Consider the following 18,866-nt stretch of genomic DNA (forward strand, 5'->3'; position numbering starts at 1 on the left):
GGCCTGGGCGGCCCGGGGTCGTGGGCGGGACGGCCATTGTAAGTGGTGGCTGGAGAGAACCGCACTGCGAAGGTGACCCTCGAGGACGGGCCTGGGGGAAGTGAGGACACGGCCCTCGGCAGCTCGTGAGCGGCTGGGTGGAGGCGGGGGACAGGAGCTGGGGTTTGCTGGGCGACCGCGTGATGGGCTCTGCCACGGCCACCAAAGACACCAGTCGGCGCCCCAGGGAGCCTCCACCCAGAGCGCCAGACGGGGGTGCCTGGGAGTGGGGATGCGTGGACGCATCGCCGAACCTCTAGGCATAGTGAGTCCTGCAAACAAGCTCAACTTTGGAAATAAATAGCAGTGGACGTGGCCTGTTGCCTTGGAGGTGTTTTTGATTCCTTGGGACAGCCTCAGACGGACAAGCGAAGAGGATGCAGCATGAGATTCAGGAATCGTGTGCTCTGTTGACTCACCCAGATCTGTCCCGCGTCAGCTGCCCTGCCTGTTTTGCTCTTTGATTTTCTCTCAGCTGCAGTAGAAAATGGACAACATTTGGGAAGTCTGTGTAATATTAGCGATTGTAAAGAGAGACACGTGGATCAGAATGAACCCTGGGTAATCAACTCGGGAAATTTTTAGCAGTAAAGGTAGGATTAGTTTCACCTAACTCTAATATGTTTGCATTTCCTTTTTACTTATGGAACAGAAGCATTTGAAAAGCTTGGATGGGCACTTTGGAACGCCAATAGAACTAGAAGAAAGGACTTCAATATCAGGATGCTTTGTCGTATTACTGGCAAATCTTGGGCGTGTCAGAAATAATGTATAAAGGTGTTTTCCTAAGAGCTTTACACCTATGACCCGCAGCTTTCAACATCATTGGCTGAGACATGACACCAAAGATTGAATCCAAACAAATTGCATTTGACATGAGTTTTACGGAGAAGGCATAAAGACAAATGCTCAAGCACTATGTACTTTAATACTTAAACATTGTATTGTCTAAAAAAAATGAACGTTTGGCTGTCTTTGCTAAGTGTAGATCTCTAGTGAAGCGTTGATTTAAGAAACAGTTATCAAGCGCCTACAACGTAGAAGTTTCTGTTTAGATACTGATGTATGAGGAAATTGATTAGATGACTTTTAAAAAGTTTCTTTGAGAGTCCTTTTCCCCATGTATAACTCTATCTCATTTTTAAAAGCAAAGCTGCAATCGTGATACTCTCATTCACTGACTCAGGGGTTTCCAAACTTTCTTGGTTCACGGCACCCTTAGAGTTTCACTCATTTTTTCACGGCACACTCCTGGGCCCAAAGAAATGACTAAAGGTTTTGTTTGCTAAGTAGTTAGGTCCAAATAACCTAAGTATTTATGTCCTAAAAGTAGCCATTTGCAGAAATACTGCCCATAAATCGAAAGAAAGAAAAATACTTTTATTTCATTCTTAAACAGCCTCAGTTAGCTGCTAATGGCACCGTGCAGCCTCTCAGACTTGGAATCACGCTGGCCTCTGCCACTCTTATTTCCTATCTGTGTGGATTTTCATACTGTACTTGCTTTTTTATCACCACAGTTGAAACCCGGCTTCGCAAAGATACAACACGTTGAAAGAAACGTGGTGTGATTTCACGATGAAACTGTGAACTCCCCCTCGGACTTGCGGTTTGTGCAGCATCCAAACAGGTCTGTACTATCCTGGGTTTCTTCCTCAAAAAATTAAATCTCCCACAATGTCCCTGATGATACTGGCACCTTGGGGAACAACGTTTGGGAACCATGTGCATACATTTCTTCTACTTAGGTTAACTGAACATTTCTTTAGTGTATGATTCAGTGTAACAACTTCTGAAGCAATAATAATACCGAAGGGTACGTTCCACTGAGCACAGCATCTCCGGAGCATTGTTGGGAAAGCCAGGTGCCTCCTGGCAGGGCTGTTCCACAGAACTTTCTGTGAGGACGCATTGTTCTCTACGTGTGCCCTCCAGGACCACGGGCCTGGTCATGAGAGCCACCCAGAACTTGAAATGTGCACATTGTGACTGAAAAACAGAATTTTTGTTTTATTGACTTTAATTAAATAATTAATTAATTGATTTTTGTTTCTTTTTAAAAATCTCTTTATGTTATTGGTTTTGTTTGTTTATTTTTATTAGAGTGTAGTTGATTTACAGTGTTGTGTTAGTTTCCGCTGTACAGCAAAGTGAATCAGTTATACATATACATATAGCCACTCTTTTTTTTAGGTTCCTTTCCCCTGTAGGCCATAACAGAGTATTGAGTAGAGTTCCCTGTGCTATACAGTAGGCCCTTATTAGTTATCTATTTTATATATAGTAGTGTGTATCCCAATCTTCCAATTTATCCCTCCACCCCTCCCCCCTTTGGTAGCCATAAGTTTGTTTTCTACATCTGTGACTCTCAGCCATAAAAAAGAATGAAATAATGCCATTTGCAGCAACATGGATGGACCTAGAGATTATCATATTAAGTGAAGTAAGTCAGACAGAGAAAGACAGATATCATATATCGCTTATATGTGGAATCTAAAAAATGATAGAAATGAACTTATTTACAAAACAGAAATAGTCACAGATGTAGAAGACTTTAATTTAAATTTAAATAATCACACATAGCTGGTGGCTAAGATATTGGACACTGCAATGAAACTTTCTCAGGCTTTAGTTTCTTGGTATGATGTAAGGTGAAATATGTCCTGCCTTAAAGATATTTTATTTATATTAAATTCATGAAGTTATTGCTGAATGAACCAAGGTTGCATTTATTTATTATATGCATTCAGAATGCATGTGTGAAAGCTGGCATTGGGCTCACTGAGAATCACTGAAAAAGGCAATCATTTTAATTCTTGTAGGATTTAGGAAGATGTAACCAGAGTCATCTACCACGTACAAAGGGGGATCGCACCCCTTGCTTCTTCTTGGCTGTTTCCATAACCTGGCTTTAAACCTGAAAACCTTACTAGGTTTACCCTAGAGTTTAGATAGACATACCTTGGCATGTTCACAGAATTACTGATAATTGCTTTTTTTTAAAAACTTTTTTTAAAAATAAACTTATTTATTTTTGGCTGCGCTGGGTCTTTGTTGCTGCACGTGGGCTTTCTCTAGTTGCTGTGAGCGGGGGCTACTCTTCGTTGTGGTGCATGAGCTTCTCATTGCGGTGGCTTCTCTTGTTGCGGAGCATGGGCTCTAGGTGAGCAGGCTTCAGTAGTTGTGGCAAGTGGGCTCAGTAGTTGTGGCTCGCTGGCTCTAGAGTGCAGGCTCAGTAGTTGTGGTGCACGGGCTTAGTTACTCCATGGCATGTGGGATCTTCCCGGACCAGGGCTTGAACCCGTGTCCCCTGCATTGGCAGGCGGATTCTTAACCACTGTGCCACCAGGGAAGTCCTGATAATTGCTTTTATTTAGGAATGTTCATGTTTAAATGTTTAATTCTTAATTTTTGTTCTGCCTTGTACTTGTAGAATTACGTTTGGAATATGTCACTTTTTTCTCCTTTGTGGGCTCTTTGGACTCTTTAATCTTATATTTTGACTTGTGTGTGGTTTGCTTCTTTTCTTTTGACCTTCTCTCTCCCTTGTGCCTTCCTACCCGGCCCCTGCCTGCCAGGTCCCCACCCCTGAACAGTCATAGTTGTCTACTGCTAAGTAAAACAAAACAAAACAAAACACAAAACTTAATTGCTTAAAGCAATACCGTTTCATGATTTCTCATGATTCTGGGGTTCTTGGGGCTCTGCTGGTCCCTCTGTTCTGCGCCACCCCCCATCCTGCTGAGGGCTCAGTCGGCCTCTCATCCTCTGAGGCTTCTCTCCAACACTGGGAGCCAGTGTTTCAAAGTCCAGCCGAGTTTCTTACCTGGTGGCTAAATTCTAACGTTGCAAAGCAGAAGCTGCCAGATCTTCCTAAAGCACAGGCCCAGAACAGGTGCAGTGTCACCTCCACCCTTCCCTTTGGTGGTGAGAAGTCAAAAGGCCAGCCCAGAGTCAGGGGGCTGGGCAGTGGATTCCACCTCTTGCTGGGAAGCTACAGAGATTGTACCCAGCTTCGGTCCATCACAACAGCTAAGCCACTTTTCTTTTCTTTTCTGTTCATTAATATTTGGAGGTTTGGTCAGATCCATTTGTCGGACAGAGGGAGGGACTGAATGTTAATTTAGAAGTGATGGAATATTTATAACCCTACAAACCTACCAAGAAAGAAAAGGAAAAGGGAGAAAATTCTCAGATAAGGATGACTATTACATTAAATAATCTGAACTTAAAATTTCTGGTTGTATGTAATTTACATCCCAGTTTGTTCCCTTCTTTCCAAAGTCACTTTGTGTATCCACGGCTCATTCCCTACTATCAGACAGACTCGTAACATATAAACGAGGAGCACTTCTCTACTTCAAGTACCAGAAAACCGAATTAGAGTGACTTAAATGAATAGGGGCTTTTCTCATGAAACAAGCAGCCCAGAGGTCAGTGGCTGCTGGCATTTGGTCAGCAGCTTAGTGACAGCAGGGCCAATGATGAGTTAATTTCTCTGGCCTTTCTGCTCCTGGTTGCCAGATGGCTGCCGCACATTTCGGCCCCCGTGTCCACATCCCGGCGGAAGGAAGGGATGGAGTTAGGGAGAGGGCTAGGACCCACCCGCAAAGCACTAGCTCCCCCGGGACGCAGGGGAGACCAGGCTTCTGTCTCACCCAGCAGACCGTCATCGCAGGGCCCCTCCCAGCTGGAACGAGGTTTCGGCGGAGGAAGGGTTATGAATGGAGGTGGGGCGTACAGGCCACCGGCCGGAGACGGCCCCAGCGACGCCACCTCCCGGTGCCCGGGGCGACGTGGCCCCTTTCTGCCCAGTGTGCAGCGGACCTGGTGAGCGGCTACTAGTGGGTGGGCCATGGACACCGGCACTCAGGCCGTCTCTGATTAGGTTCAGGGGAGCCTGAGCCCCAGCCTCAGGGGCTCCCCTTTAGAATGGCGTGAGGTGGACCAGTGGTTGCCACCTTGAAGGCAAGCCTGTGAAGAGGCTCCCTCTCGGACGTGGGTCCGCTGGGGTCTGCCAGCCACCGCGCGAGGGGCCTGGGGTGCCCCCTCCAGCCCCACTTGAGCCTTTTGGTGACTGCCGTGCCGGCCACCAGCTTGGCTGCAGCCTCAGGAGGGAACGTGGGCCAGACACACCCACGGAGCCCCGTCTGACTCCCCATGTGCAGAACCTGTCACATAGTAGAAGTTTGCTGTCTTAAGTGGCCGAGTTTTAGGCTAACACGTCACATACACAGCAATAGATAGTTAAGACATTTGGTCTATCAATCAGCCATGTCAGTTACACCTGTACGTGATAATATTAAAAAAAAATAAAACCCAAAAAACTTCTGGATGAGAAGCTTATCAAAAGTTTCCTGAAGGCTTAGGTAAATTAAGTGCACTGATTCTCCTTGCCCTCAAAGTTACTTCTCTCTTCAAAGAATACTAGCGTAATAAAGCATCGGATAAATTTTATGGAAATTATGTTGTTCTAGGAGTTCTTGTTTAAATGTCTCATGGGTATGTTCTGACCCAGCTGTCCACGCCCAGATCCTGGTTTCTTTATTTGCAAGACTCTGAGTCTTCAGGCGGCTTTCTTGTGGACCACTGGCCGTCAGTTCTAACCGGTATTTTTGATGTTTGTACGTATTTGATAAGTAACTGGGTCCTAAAAGATGCGGACAGTCCCACAGGGTGGCAATCATTCCATCACGTTAGTTTCCAATTGTCCATCTGTCCGCCCTCACATCATTGTCCACGGCGCTTGCCGTGTACGTGAGCTTTTGGGGGCTGATGATGAAAAGAGAATTTGAACTTGAAACAGCAAATATCTGCTAGATAACAGTGGCTGGGTGCATGGAGACCGTCTCTGGTGCCGTGACCATACTGCCTCCTGCCAAACATTTTTGTCCCGTGGAACACCACGCAGGGCTCGCTTTACGTCCTGGAAACATTCCCTACTAAGCAGATTTGGCCTCATCGTTCTTATTTCTCGTGTGGCAAATGTTTTTCTCCTACTAACGTGTGTTTCTGTGTGTACATGCATAAAATGAGGGGTTGGCCAGAAATGGAGATGGGCTTGTGCACGTGGGCTACCTCTGTTAGTGCTAATGTGTCTTCCTCCGTCTGGCCTCACCCTGGGTTACTGGGACTCTACACGGAGACAACAGCTCAGATTTATTATAATGTGAGGGAGATAGGAGTCCCTCAGTACATGCTCCTAGAAGATGATGACTTTCCAGTCTCTGTTCTGTGGCGATTAACATAGAAGCAGCCGAGGTAATTTGACCACGTTTATAATTAACTACTCAGAAAAAGGAAAGAATTAGAATATATACATTATGATAGAATTTCATGCAGCCAGGTAGATGCCGATGTAACGTTTCCCTTTTCTCAACGTAAAATGGCCCCAAAGATTAATTTCACTAGGTCATAAAACTCTGCTTTCTTTTTAAGCGAATGTGGTTTCTTTTCCAATAGATAAGAAAGGACATTCAGCGGCTTCAGGTTATGTGAGGTGAGGAAATCAGGGGCGGCTAAGAGGATAGACGGTGCCCAGTGAACACAGCTAGAGAGCCCGGGTTCTGCTGGCAGCACCTTTATCTAGCGGGTGAGAGCAGGAAACAGGGCGGACTGAAGTCACTTTTCCAGGACTGAACAAGTACATTCTCGTTAGTGGCCTCAGATCATTGGAGGTTCTGTTTAGTTTCTGCCTCTTCCCACTTGATACTTATTTCTAGTTCCCAAGGAAGATCTTCCCCTGCCTCCAAGGTGGTGGTCAGTACACAAAGAATTCCCTGTCTGGCAGATGTGACTATTTTTCACATGATCATTATCATAGTAACTGTTATTTACCACGTTAAAGATACTCCTGTTCAGATGCTTTGAATATTACGAACCCTCATCATTTTTAAACCCGTGACTTATCCCAAATGAAATGTTAGATCAACTGGAGTCTTTAGTGACTATCGGAGAAATAAAACAGAGCAAAAAGAAAAAAATACTCCACAAACCCATAACCACAGAAGAAAACTCCAGTGTCCTGTGCTGGGGTTTCAATGTAGTGTAAAGTAAATTCACACATAGTTGCTAAAATCCAGTTTCACCTCCAGGACTGTTAACACCCTACCTGTCTATGAGGTTGGAGGAGAAGGAGTTTGGCTCCTAGTGATATTTAGTTACTCTAATGCTCAATCCTTGGGCCATTATTTAAATATTTTGTAAATATACACACATCATCATCATCATCATTTCTGTGGTACTTGTTTGTGGCATGAGAATAATAATTTGAAACTTTATACAGTATCATCTGATAATTAATCCAGGATCTGAAAACATTTCTAGCTAGTGTTTTCCATGAAATCTTTTTTAAAAAAGAGAAATTCGGTTGCTTTAAAAAAAATCTGCAGCCCCTGCAGCTGCATCAGTTGCTTTTTGCAACATGAACGTTCAATTCATTTAGATCTCCTAGAAAAAGAGACCTTAACGTGGGCAATGCTAATATCTCATCAATGTTGTAAAAACCTGCTAAAATTCATATTGTTTCAAGGAGGGTATTGTATTCATTTGATGTCATGTGCAGGTGGGAAAGCTAATTTTATAGGGCTTTTTTTTTTTTTTTTTTTAATTTCTTCTCTGACCTCCCTTGGAATTTGGAAATATTCTCTTCTATGAGCTCCAAATTTTCTTTATTACAATAGTATATTTTCTCATGTAATTTGGTTTATTGGGTGGCACTAACTTTACCACTTTGAATGGAAGAATAAGACCCATCATCCTGTCACGTGACTTGTCATTCTATGTCACCTGCTTCTAAGCATCCTTTGTCCCTAGGATGCTAGGGTTCTGGGGGCCACACGCTCTGGGGGCTGAGCTCCCTGAAATAGAAGCCGTGTTTGTCATTTTTGTCACTAACATGACTTAGTATCGTGACATCAGTCAAGGTGTGGCCTTGCCAGATGGTAAACATGTAAAAAGAATACAGCTTCCTTCTGGCAGTAAAAGAGATTAGTTGAAGGAAGTTAGCTGTGACAAGATGGGGTTGGAGAATGAAATCAAAGGGCTTGTTTATAAGGGTCTAGAGATAATCTGCTATCTTCATTATAAAGAGGGCTCAGCCTGTGGGACTTCAGTCCTGGTAAAATCATTTGGGGAAAATATGTGGCTCCTGGTTCCGTGCCTTTTCTGTGGAAGATGTCCACGTGTGCTTCATAGAAAAACTCTCCCTGATAGGTGAGCGGATTTCTGATTCCTGGAAATTTTTAATTAAAAAAATTGAATAAGTAAATCTGCCTTCGGAAATTCATATTTTTATCTTGAATGTAGGGACAGTTTGTTATCATTGAGATAACCTACATGTTTTTGGTGTTCAAAATATATGCCATACTTAAGAGAATCTGATATTAAGAGAATCTGACCTATTGTATTATGTTAAAGATGTCAACTATGTGATTAAGCTACTGATTTTAGACTTGAGATATTGAAATGTGTAAGAGAATCTGACTAAGCTCTAAAGTATTGGTTATAAATACTTTATAAGATGTGTAAGTTGAAAGCTTATGGAAAATTGGGATTTTGCGGGCTAATTTTAATAATTTGAATATTAGCTTAAAAAAATCTGGTGACTATAGATCAGGGTCTCTGGGCACAAAAAGCCCCCTTTCAACATGAAGACACTCACAGTGACACTTCGTATTGATGCGGAGACAGAAGTCCTGCCCATCGAGAAGTGCCACCTCCGCCTCCTTGCCCTGATGTCCCTGCACCAAGTGGAGCCATACCCGCCACCCAGGTCACCCCTCACCTGCAGCCACCTCTCCTGGGTCACTTTCTTTTTCTTTTTTTTTTTTTAATTTATTTATTTATTTATTTTTGGCTGAGTTAGGTCTTTGTTGCTGTGCGTGGGCTTTCTCTAGTTGCAGCAAGCGGGGGTAACCTTCGTTGCGGTGTGCGGGCTTCTCATTGCGGTGGCTTCTCTTGTTGCAGAGCATGGGCTCTAGGCATGAGGGCTTCAGTAGTTGTGGCACGTGGGCTCAGTAGTTGTGGCTCGCGGGCTCTAGGCACGTGGGCTTCAGTAGTTGCAGCACGCGGGCTCAGTAGTTGTGGCTCGCGGGCTCTAGAGTCCAGGCTCAGTAGTTGTGGCGCACGGGCTTAGTTGCTCTGTGGCATGTAGGATCTTCCCGGACCAGGGCGTGAACCCATGTCCCCTGCATTGGCAGGCGGATTCTTAACCACTGCACTGCCAGGGAAGCCCTTTCCTGGGTCGCCTTCTGTACTGTGTTGCCATCCTTTACTTCTCTCTCTATCTCTCATGTTACCCAGGAGCTTCCTAAGTATTTATTCTTATTTCTACCCCACCACCTACCAAAGCTGATGTTTTGTTTGTGTCTTTGTATAAGGCTCTCTGAGTCTAATAGACCCTCTACAGTGCTATACAACCTCGTTCTAGAACCCGGGAAGCTTTACCATTGAATTCAGGAGCTGAGACCACCCCGTGTGGAGCAGCAATGAGCAGGTGGTCCCACAGCACCCAGAGGTTCTGATCTACTGGCTCGGCCTGGGCCTCAGGAAGCAATGTTTAAGAAAGTTCCAGAGGATTCCAGTGTGCAAAGTGCTGGGTTGGAGGGAGGTGATTAGAATCCGGAAGCAGTTTAAAAGCACCAGATTTTTAAAATGAATGCTTAGAATTCTGGCTAGCATGTAGGCAATGAGAAGAGCGAGAAAATGATGGCAGTTTGGGGCAAAGACCCTTCCCCTGCACCCCACCCCTCATTCGGAACCTCTGCTAATGGCTCTGGGGCCTGTGAGTATCGGAAGCAGTGGAGGCCTTGGTTTCTGTGGGTCTCAGTGGAGAGAATGATCGTCGCTGGTGTTTCACCCCTGACCTGGGGAAGTGTCTGGAAAACTGACAAGGAGCCCAGGCTGAGGGCTAGAAGCAGCAGATCGTCGTGGCTCAGAGAGATATGGGGACCTTTGTGTCACCACCGCCCCCCGAGGCTGTGTAGAGGCCCTGGGCCTCCACGAGACCGAGGAAGAGCTGGACAGGCAGGTGGCGGCAGCAAGACGGGCCGGTTCTCTGCGTGTGCATGTGACCTAGAGGGAGGGACTGCCCTGGATCTATCCCGGCAAGGACACGGCCTTGGCTCCTGGACTCGGCCGGAACACAGTCCTGCCCAAATTGAAGTCCACTCAGTATACAGAGGGAGGAAGACCAGCCAGACCCAAGCCTAGAGGAAAAACTAAAACCTGGTGGAAGAGATATTTAAGTTGAAATATTCAATTAAAAAGAGTACTTCACTGTCTAAACCTGAAAACACGATTTCCTAACTAGAGAGTTGATTGACAAATTAAAGATGAGGTGGTCACTGTGGAGACACAGCTTTAAGAACCAGAAGGTCAGGTGGGTGAAATATCTCAAAACAGAGCACAATTACAGAGAGATGGAAAAATGGGGAAAAATGCATTTGGTGGAAATCCAGCCTGCTTTAAGAGTAAAACACTCCATCTCGATGAGGAAATAGTTGGTAACTTGTTTTCAGAAAACAGTGGAAATTATGAGAGATAACTGTTAATGGAATAGAAGAGGGTGGTAGAATTTACATATTAATTAGAGGAAAAAGACTAGTTAGAGACAGACTAACAAAACCAAGGAGAATTTTTTTTAAAAAGGAAGAAATGACAATTTGAAATATTTAGTAATTCTGTAGGAAGATGGAGTATATAATCAACGGTATTAGCCATTATGGTGGCAAATGGGCTAGATTTTGTACTATAACACAAACCCATTTATGTACAATTTGTAATAATCACACTTAAAACAAACGAACACAGAACACTCGAACATAAGGGTCAGAAGAGAATAACCAAAAAACAAGGCACGAGGCAATATTAAACAAAATGAAACTCGTAAAACACTGACCAAAAAACCCCTAAAAAGTATAAACCAGGAAAGGCAATATGTTAATGTATAATATAATTAATGTCATAATATAGTAAAATAATAATTTGCATTTAATGTTAAGCATCCATGAGACCAAATAGGGAGACAGAGTGATCATGAAAAGAAACCAGTCTCAGACCTCAGAGCGTCAGAAACAGCAGCTAACTGTCGGTGGGAATGTAAACTGAGACAGCCACTCTGGAGAACAGCGTGGAGGTTCCTTAAAAAACTAAAAATAGAACTATCATATGACCCAGCAATCCCACTACTGGGCATATACCCAGAGAAAACCATAATTCAGAAAGAGTCCTGTACCACAATGTTCATTGCAGCTGTATTTACAATAGCCAGGACATGGAAGCAACCTAAGTGTCCATCGATAGACGAATGGATAAAGAAGATGTGTCACATATATACAATGGAATATTATTCAGCCATAAAAAGAAATGAAATTGAGTTATTTGTAGTGAGGTGGATGGACCTAGAGTCTGTCATACAGAGTGAAGTAAGTCAGAAAGAGAAGAACAAATACCGTATGCTAACACATAGATATGGAATCTAAAAAAAAAAAATGTTTCTGAAGAACCTAGGGGCAGGACAGGAATAAAGACGCAGACGTAGAGAATGGACTTGAGGACACGGGGAGGGGGAAGGGTAAGCTGGGACGAAGTGAGAGAGTGGCATGGACATATATACACTACCAAATGCAAAATAGATAGCTGGTGGGAAGCAGCCACATGGCACAGGGAGATCAGCTCGGTGCTTTGTGACCACCTAGAGGGGTGGGATAGGGACGGTGGGAGGGAGATGCAAAAGGGAGGAGATATAGGGATGTATGTATATGTATAGCTGATTCACTTTGTTGTACAGCAGAAACTAACACACCATTGTAAAGCAACTATACTCCAATAAAGAGGTTAAAAAAAACCAACAGCAGCTAATTATGCAAGACCAAAACTATGCAAATGCTATATGTGATGAGAGCATGTTTATAAAAGGAAACTCGAATATATCTTTTTCAAGAATGGACAGATCTAGTAGACAAACAAAAAGTGAAGCCTGGAGAAATTGAATAACACGATCAACAAACAAAATTGTAGCTGTAAATGTAAGCTCGCATCTCCCAAGTAGAGGCTATATGTTTTTCGTATGACTTTCACACAAAAGGTGTTCATTAGTTAGCCATGGAGAAAAACTTAGTAGAGATTTTCAGGCCACAGAGCCTGTTAAGAGGTCGTTAAAAACATCTTACTGCTTGAAAACTAAGAAACACTCCCATAAAATCTTTGGATCAAAGACAGAATAAAAAGTGAGATCACAAACTACCTAGAAAGCAACCAGGAGGAAACCTCATACCAAATGTTGTGGGCACAGCTGAACTCAGAACAGCTTATAGCTCAAATCATTTTGTTATTAAGGAAGAAATACTCAAGATAAAGGAACTAAGGAAAGATAAAATCAAAAAATCACCTGAAGGTATTAGAAAAGGAAAAACAAAATAAACCCAAGAAACCAGGAAGGGAGAATGGCTAACGATCAAAGCTGAATTTAATGAAATAAAAAATGCACAACAAAGAAATTCAGAAAGGATAATTTAAACCAAAAACCTGTTTTTCTTAAAGATCAGCAAAATAGAACTTTGCAAGTGTTCTGATTCATGAAAAAGAAAAAATAACACTAAAAAAATGAACACACTTTGACAGACCATTCATTACATGGACTCAGCTTGAAAAAACAAATTATAAAGAGAGAACTAAAATGGAGTGTAATTCCTACCAGGCAGGAGATGCTGACCAAGGAGGTTATTTAAAATAGAAGAGACAAGACTTTTGCTACTGATGAGCAGATCTCTTAAAGACTTTTCTAGCTTATCATATGGTGATTCATTGACTAAAACTAAACTTTAAAGTATCTTTAAACTTGAAAGATGAGGGAGTCAATCTGTTTCTAGTGGTGACATTCAGTATAATAGTTATTGGTGAGCTACACGTTCAAGGACTATAGCCTGGGCAATCTATAACCCAAGGTCATTAATGTCACCACAATCCACAGTTTAATAATTTGCTTTCAATGTGTGTTTACATTTGAAAATATTGCTAAGTTGGCAGAGAAGACTAATGTCAGTCAAGACAGATCTAGAAAGCAGAAAACTGTCAAGTGTTTAGCGATATGCTAAGGGATTAAATACATGGAATTTCTCTGATTTTGAACAATAGTAACAACATAACCTGGAACTAGAGAAACCAATATTATGTCAGGTCAAAGAAGCAATGGTTTCTGTTACTATATATAATGCTTTTTCAATATTTGATACTTATGCTGTATGTGATGCTTATTCACCTAAAATGAAACTTGAGCTTGAAAATGAACGAAAATAAGAATAACTTTGTATAAATGGAAAATAGCATTTAGGGAAAGAGCTAAAAAGTCTTGATTCAACTTTTTTCTGTGCCTTTACGCCTCTTTCATAGACATCTGAAGGCACCATCTGAAAGAAAAGAAAACAAAGAAAAATGCAAAAAATTTTTAAAGAAACACAGAGACACATAGTAATAAAGTAGTTCACCCACGTAAGCATTTTGACATTCTCTGTCCCATACGATCTCCTTAAAAACCCTGAAGAGCGTGGTGGGTATGCTTTTCCTTATACATGTGAAGGAACTAAGATTCATGTACACTGAATTGAGGAAGGTCATGTGGAAACAAATGGCAACTGAAGATTCAATGTTGTTTTGACAAGTCTTTCATCTCCTTGGTTAAATTTATTCCTCAGCATTTTATTCTTTGGATGCTATTTTAAATGGAATTATTTTATTAATTTCATTTTCAGATTGTTTATTCCTGGTGTACAGAGACATAAATTTTTGTGTGTGTTTATCTTGTATCCTGCGACTTTGCTGAATTCATTTATTATCTTTGGTCATTTTTTTGTGGATTCTTTGTAATTTTCTAGATGCAAAATTTTGTCATCCATAAATAGGGTTAGTTTTAAACATCCTTTCCAATTTGATGTCTTTTTTTCCTTGCCTAAATTCTCTGGCTAGGGCTTCCAGTACGATTACAAATAGCCATGGCGAAAGTAGGCAACCTTGTCTTGTTCCTAATTTAGGGACTGATTTTAGTCTTTCGCCACTGAATATGATCTTAGCTGATGTTTTTTCCTAAATGTTCTTTATCATGTTGAAGAGTTCTTGTCTGTTCCTAGTTTGCTGAGTGTTTTTGTCGTGAGAGGGTAATGAATAATGTCAAATGCTTTTTCTGTATCTACTGAGATGATTATTCTATTAATGAGGTATATTACATGGATTTTCTCATGTTGAAACACCCTTGCATTCCTGGGATAAATTTGGGAAGTTTTGGCCACTGTTTCTTCAAATATTTTTTCTTCCCCTTTCTGTCTCTCTTCTCCTTCTGGGCCTCCCATAATTCATACGTTGGTATTTTTGATAGCGAGCCATAGGACCCTAAGGCTTTGTTCATTTTTTTCCTTTTTCTTTTTCTCACTGCTTCTCAGACTGGGTAATTTCAATTGAACTCTCTTTAAGTTCACTGATTATCTCTTCTGCCTGTTTGAATCTGCTGTTGAATACCTCTAGTAAAATTTTAAATTTCAGCTGTTTTATTTTCAGCTCCAGAAGTTTTATTTCATTCTTTTTTATAATTTCTAACTCTTTTTAAAATTTGTTATTTTTTTTACTGACTCACTCACTCATTGTCCGCCTGATTTCCTTCTGTTCTTTGTCTGTGGTTGCTTTCAGTTCTTTGAGCATATTTAAGACAGTTTAGAGACTTTTTCTAGTAAGTCCAATGTTTGGGATGTTTTTGTTAATTTCTCTTTTATTTTCCCCGTGAATGGGTCATACTTTCCTGCTTCTCTGTATGCTTTGTAATTTTTGTTGAGAACTGGATGTTTTGAATGCTGTGATGTGGTGACTAAAAATCAGATTCTACTTCCTCTCCAGGGGCTCCTGTCGTTACTTGAGGAAGGCTGCGCTGTTGCTTTGTTTGTGACTTTTCCAAACCATTTTTTTTTTTTTTAATAAATTTATTTATTTATTTATTTTATTTATTTATTTATTTTTGGCTGTGTTGGGTCTTCCTCTGTGCGAGGGCTCTCTCCAGCCGTGGCGAGTGGGGGCCACTCTTCATCGCGGTGCGCGGGCCTCTCACTGTCGCGGCCTCTCCCCTTGCGGAGCACAGGCTCCAGGCGCGCAGGCTCAGTAGTTGTGGCTCATGGGCTTAGTTGCTCTGTGGCATGTGGGATCTTCCTGGACCAAGGCTCGAACCCGTGTCCTCTGCAATGGCAGGCAGATTCTTAACCACTGCGCCACCAGGGAAGCCCCTCCAAACCATTTTTGAAAAGACTATATTCTTTGTCACATGTGGTCACTGGAGTATCTGTTTTGTTGTCTCTGCAGCCAGTCAATGACTTCCTAGAGATTTCCTTAAATATGTGGGTCCAATAAGAAGAGAAACAACTGTACCTGTCTCTTTAAATTTCCATGGACCAGTGTAGGTGCAGAAGCCACTGCAGTCAGTGGGCATTGATAGAATGACCAGTCTCTGTGCTGGCCCCCCAGCTATCAAAAGCAGTGCTCGAAATGGACAATTCCTGTTTTTGGAGGACTCCCTAAGCTTTTAGTGAAAGACATCTTAACAAAATATATATTTTTTAGTATGTAATAATAACTCTCCACAGGAGAGTTATTTTTGCTATTTTTATTTTCTGATTATTAACAGGGTTTAGAGAGATCAATTCCTGATGTAGGTCTAATAGAAAACTAATTTTAAAAGTCTTACAAAAGAGGGAGAACTTAGAGATCATCTTGAATCAAACTCTCATTTTATATGATACCTAAAAATGGTAATTGAATAAGAATCCAACTTCATGTTTTGTTAAGTAAGAATTAATTCTGAATTAATTATAAGTATATCGTGCATGTTAATATATCAAAATCCTAAGTGTTTTGCATTAAATTCTTAAAAATCTGAATTCATGGTAAAAGCCATGTTGTATAAAATTTAGCTCCTGTATTCATTAACTCTTTTAAGAAGCAAATGTTTCAGTTAAGGAGAAATGTTTCTGAGGCCGTTATGCGTCTCACACGTGTGTCTGGATTAATTTTGCGTTTGAAATATTTTATGCAACTTGATAAAAATTACATTAACCACAGATAATTAAAAAATAGTATAATATGAAAATTCACTTTAGGTGTGTATAGTTTTCTACTCTGCTCTGTGCCATTTGGAAAGTTTACAAAATTTTATGAAGAGATAATTAAATAGATGCATACATATATACGTGTATGTGTATCTTTAAAATTTTCTTTTCAGAGAATAGAAAAGAAATGTTAACCTTAAAGAAAATCGTAATTATCCCATGGCTCTGGACACCTCTTTAAAGATCCTGCTGGGCAGTGAGGTTGATTGGGTGAGACCATCACGTGGCATGAGCATCAGCTAGCTACAGGCTAAGTCCGTCCTGATGGTGTTAACGGAGAGGGTGAATTATTTAACTGGGAGACTATGGGAATCAGCTTAGATACTAATTTTCTAGCTACTGCAGCTATATTTCATTCTCACTTTAAACACACCTGGCAAGAGAGACTCAGCCTGAACAGATGTGTGGAGCTGCGACAGTTCATTCTCTGAGAACCTCCACCTTTGTTTTCTCCTTTGAGAGATGAATGTGGCTCCTAGAGGTCTTCTAGGAGCTGTCGGCATTTTGCTTGGGTCGCCATCCTTTCGAGGCCTGTTTTGCTCTTTGATTTGCCGTTTCTCAGCAAGTCTCTTCTTTCCCCCTTTCCTGCGTGTGGCATCCAAGACGCGGCCCCGCAGCCTCAAGCCTCAGCCAGACTCTGCCCAGGAATGTGTGCAGCTGCCACCGGGCGGGCAGGGACTTCACAGTTGCTCTGCCGTGCAATCCAATGAACACAGGAAACATTCCAGTGGGAAACTAATACTGCTTTAGGGAAAACTCACGGGGAGGGAAAACAGGTGAGGCCACATTATCTCATCCAGTGGAAACCAGGGCACCGCTCTGCCTTATCTTCGGATAATTTACTTCTGAACACACCGTGGTGTGACTTTTCCTCTTTCTCCAGTGTGGCTAGGGGTGTGTTTTCAATTCCCTTGCACCATGAGGTGCCAAAAGATCGCTGAGGGAGTTTGCGATGTGTTTGCTTCAGAGCTTCCCAGGCTCCGTACGGAGCACTTTTGCTTGAGGAGAATTGGAGATCACCCCCTCCCCCCCCAAAATAAAAAGAACGAAATTATGCCATTTGCTGCAACATGGATGAACCTAGAGATGATCATACTAAGTGAAGTAAGTGAGACAAAGAAAAATGTCATATGATATCACTTATATGTAGAATCTAAAAAAAAATACTGTATGATACAAACGAACTTATATACAAAACAGAAATAGATCCACAGACATAGAAAATAAACTTACGGTTACCAAAGGGGAAAAGGGGGAGGGATAAATTAGGAGTTTGAGATTAACATATATACGCTACTATATATAAAATAATCAACAAGGACCTACTGTATAGCACAGGGAACTATACTCAATATTTTGTAATAACCTATAAGGGAAAAGAATCTGAAAAAGTATATATATCTATACAAACACACACACATACACACATATATATGAACTGAATCATTTTGCTGTACACCTGAAACTAACACAACATTGTAAATCAACTATACTTCAATAAAAAATGAGCTCGAGGTCTCTTCTTAGAACTTTTATAAAGTGAAAAGTAAGTTTCAGTAGAGAGTCAACTGCACGGCAAGGCTCAGGACGGGTGATGGACAGCAAAGCAGGCTCTTGGTCTCCTGCTGTCCCCCTCGCTCCCGAGGCTGGGTTTTCTTGACTTCCTTCCCTCCTTCCTTTCCTTCTTTCCTTCTCTCTTTCTCTCTTTCTCTTTGCCCTTCTTTCTCCTCTCACAGGTCAGAGTGTAGCCCATCTATGGGCCCGCGGACCCCTTCCTCAAAGCATTCGTGCTACATTTATATATTTATTGGTTTTAGAAATCAGCAAAAGATTCTGATACACGTTGGATGTGACTGAAGAGAAGCTGCCAAAATTGTGCTCCAAGAAGAACAAGGCTTTGTACTTCATCAGAGAATCTGGTGGCTTTCATGAGCCAGAGAACAACAGGGCTTATGAAGTAGTTTCACGAAGGTAAGTCATGCCCAGACTCAGGATCAGGAGCTGGGGAAGAGCAGGTGTTCGGGACATTGATGCCATCCCACCCCCTCCGCTCTGGGTCTAGGGATGCTCTGAGAGCCGCCAGGGCCAGGCTGGGTGACTTCACAGCGGGTCACACGAGGTGGAAAGCTGGCTGGGACTGGCAGCGCAGATGCCCTGTGAGCTTTGCAGTGAATGGGGTGCAGGGAAGTGAGGCTCTCAGAGCAAATCTTCATGAGCAGCTACCAGTGTTGATGACTAAGCGGTTTTACTTGGCTCCTGTCTTGTTTTCTTGGAGCGAGTAGCCTGGTTATTTGGCTTGTTGTCAGTGTTATTTGTCACAGGGACAGGAAGGTATTTTGGGTTTATTTTTGAGACTGCGTTACCTGGCCGTGTGGGCATCTCATGATGGGGTATCATGGTTATTACACTTACGTTACATGGCTTTTCCATGAGATCGTGAAAACATAATAGCACATTATCTTTTTATCATGATAAACATGTTGCTTCGTAGCAATTTTCTGGCAGATTTTCAAGTGAAATGGACAATAGATTGACAAAACAAAACGATCTCAAAAGCTTCTCTCCCCAACTCCACCAGCCTCATGGAAAAGCTCTCTGATCACAGAATTACACAAATGACCATAAACCTTGGCACTTGGGGGTGATGCTGGCTGGAGGGGCTGGCAGGATTTAGTAGTGAGAATA

At 42.1% G+C, this 18,866-nt stretch overlaps 1 long non-coding RNA gene across 7 annotated transcripts in view; it reads left to right on the forward strand.

The window, feature by feature from the left end:
• LOC309615413 overlaps nucleotides 1-18,866 on the forward strand; it is a 406,281-nt gene that overhangs the window by 266,106 nt on the left and 121,309 nt on the right. For all 7 annotated transcript variants that reach the window (XR_014236798.1, XR_014236799.1, XR_014236800.1 and 4 more), the window contains 2 exons: nucleotides 1,560-1,669; nucleotides 17,999-18,152. This is a non-coding gene — a long non-coding RNA (uncharacterized lncRNA). The remainder of the gene's footprint in view (nucleotides 1-1,559; nucleotides 1,670-17,998; nucleotides 18,153-18,866) is intronic.

This window comes from Balaenoptera borealis (assembly GCF_965194805.1).
Source record: "Balaenoptera borealis genome assembly, chromosome: 18".
In the NCBI taxonomy this organism is placed as follows: Eukaryota; Metazoa; Chordata; class Mammalia; order Artiodactyla; family Balaenopteridae; genus Balaenoptera; species Balaenoptera borealis.